Here is a 3281-nt window from a genome sequence, read left to right on the forward strand (position 1 = left end):
TGTTTAATGAGCACGAAGTGACAAGACGCTCACAGGCACCTTTTCATTTAGGGAGTCCGAAAAGGATCAAAAGTGACTGCTCTGGAACTCTAGGTAGAGGGTGTGCCAAACTCTTCGCAAAACCACAGAATACTTTTTAGGGTACGGGTGGTCAATCTTCGTGAATGCTGTGTTCACTGCATTGCGAATTGTAGGGCGGCCGACTCGGCTTCCTATGGATAAAGGATAAAAGCCTAGTGGGGTCTCCCTATATACTCGACGGTACGTGGGAGCGCAGTCCGTATTAGACCACTATCGAGTCACAGAAGGAGGAATCACCCAACCTAATGTGAAACAACAGTGACTATGTTTTAAGACGCCGGAACACGTCTCTAACCTAGACCTCTAAATATTTGCGTTTAGTTCCAATGCGTTTTTAGATTCATTTGGTTCATTTTATAGTTGATCTTGAGATTAAGTTTCGATTTCAAGCTCTATCGTATGTTCGCTCACAATTACTTAGATGCAATCTATATGCAAAAGAATTTCGTTTCGTTCGATGAATTCTAGCTACGAGAGAGCAAAGAATTTTTTAAACAAAACGAATACAAACAAACAAGCAGCTAAATGCAACTAAAGCGAGGAAAGGAAACTTTTCTTTTGAAAATGCAAATCAATGAAACGTTCTTTTCCTTTTCGAATTTTAAAGCAAGCTACTAATTTGTTTTCTTTTCAGTGACATAAAACACCTAAAGGAATTTGGAGGAACTTGAACACCAAGTAAACTACTTAATGAGAGCACACAAAGTTCCCGAAAACACTCAACCAAAGTCTCGAAATCAAAAGGAAACAAGGCAATGCACGAGCTATGTGATCTAAGCTCTGCAAAACAAGCAAGGATCGCAAGCAAGGAGGAAGCGAAAAAGACCACTTGGAAGCACAATCCAATACACTCTGACAATCACTGAAAAAATGCGAAAACGAGTCTAGAACGAGCTGGTCAATCAAGCAAACAGGGATCCTCACGGGAGGCTTGACACACACACGGCCACTAGATGTCCTAGGGTTCAGAGTGCGCAATCAATAGAGAAAAGCAAACATCCGACGGACCAGAGTCGCAACCAGTCAATTAGAGACCCAACACAATCCAGTAATCGCAAAAGTAAGGATGAAAACACGAACCAAGCAGCGAGAAGGGAAGTTGTTTGCAAACTCAAAACCAAGCAAAATGAAACCCTATGGAGTTGAGCTCCGTAATCAAACAGTTCAAAGTTCAGAGAGTGAAAAACAAGTCATCAGACAAGTGGGGAGAAGAAGGGAAAGTCACAGCAAGAGGTTTAGGAGGTCAATTTGGACAAAAATGAGTTTTTCAGGCTCAGCGCGGGTAGCCTTCAGCAACTTGGCGCTGACAGGGGGAGGCCTTCAGCAACTTTGCGACGTCAGCGCGGAAAGTCAGGGAAAAGGCGCGCTGCCCTAGAAGAAACGAGGTCAGCGCGGATATAAGGCACACAGACGCGACGACCAAAATCACAAAGAAGAGTGGGCGCGATGTCAGCGCGGAAGAACACGAATAAAGCGCGCTGCCCTTGAAAACGAGGTCAGCGCGGCTGTTAGACGTACAGGCGCGATGAAGAGAAAACCAAAGAACAGAGTCGCGATGTCAGCGCGACTGTTCCGAAATAAAACGCGCTGAGAGCAAAAAACAAGGAAAACCGAAATAAAACTTCCCAAACCAAAGGCAGGAGCTTTTCAATGATAAAAATGCTTCCCAGAAACGCCCAGAAAATTCATAAGCAAAAGGACAATCCCAAAAACTCGAAAAGAGATCAATCAAAGCCAAACACAAAAGTGGACTCAAGAGACAAAAAGGCTGCTCCCCAGTGGAGTCGCCAAATTGTTGGAGAGGTAAATCCCCTCTACGGATAGAGGCGATCCCTACTAGTCCAATAGGGGTCTAGCAACAATCACACAATGCTGCCACGCATGTTCCTAGTTACAATTAAACAAGAAGTAAAGAGCACCTACTTGGATTCCTGCGCTGTCGTTGGACGAAGAGATGTCTCATTCGCTCCTTCGCTTCAGCTGGTCACAGTCCTCCGCGATCCCCGCGAACGGACACCTGCACACACGAAGAGAAAGCAAACGCAAGCGTGAAATCTAGTAAAAGTAACTATATGTCAGTCAGAAAAGACATAATTCACATTTATCCATTGCATAAACAAACGAGAATGGAACAATAATAGCAGTCATCTATTATTAATCAGAATAGAGAAGAGTACAACCAAATGTTCTGACGTCGATAAACTTCTCAGGAGGGATCAGTCAGCATGTATCTCAAGCATTCACCTTTGAGGATGGTTCTCCCAAGACAAACAACTCTCTCTCTCTCTCACAAATGTCACAAACAAACTTCCCCAAGCAATGAATCACTTCCACTCCTAACACACCAAACCTATAGCAGCAATCTGAGCACTACAAGCTCTGTACAATCCAAGCTAAGTCTAGCTAGTTCCCACTAGTTTCTAACTAGCTGTTCATGGTAATGGTGGAAGTTTATATAGGAGAAGGAGTCTCCTAAAAAGGTGGAAGGATGAGCTTATCTTCAAGGGGAGTAGTTGCAAAGGGTCGAACAGACATGCCATAGAAGGGAGTCGATATTCACAAAGCTAACAACCAAGCCTGGAGAGATCTGGAAGGCTGGTTGTTTGAACAAATTCGCCCAAACTGGATCAGCGCGGATTATATGGAGACTGTCGCGCTGTCAGCACATAACAATAACTGAACAAGTCATGTCAGCGCGGAAGAACACGGGAAAGCCGCGCTGTGCGTCATCGCGGAAAAGTGATGTTCTTCCGCGATGGCAGCGCACGAAATACACTGTGAGGCGCTGGTCATCGCGGTTATTTTAGGAACAGACGCGCTGATGCACAAAACTTTGGAAAAATGGGTTTTTAAGCCAGTTCAGGGATCAAACACTTAGTGATTGTGACTTCTGGACACAGCAGGGTGACTGACAGGAAGGCAGTGATAAATTACTGTGTAACACAGGCCACTCAACCTAACTAATCTGGTCTAACAATCCTTCTCCATGAAATTCATAGAAACACATAGAAATTGAAACTCTCTGCTATCAAATACTCGGAACAAAGAAACTGAATCAGTAAAGCTTCCAACCATTGAAACAGGGTAATGGGAAAAACAATTTTATAAGAAGCCTCAAGGGTTCAAAAATAAGAATGTTGGGAAATGATGATGTTGTACAAGATGGTATTTATGACACACCATAATACACTATAATTCTC

This window comes from Pinus tabuliformis, chromosome 8, assembly GCF_031772625.1.
Source record: "Pinus tabuliformis cultivar Carrire ecotype Pingquan chromosome 8, CPIR1, whole genome shotgun sequence".
In the NCBI taxonomy this organism is placed as follows: Eukaryota; Viridiplantae; Streptophyta; class Pinopsida; order Pinales; family Pinaceae; genus Pinus; species Pinus tabuliformis.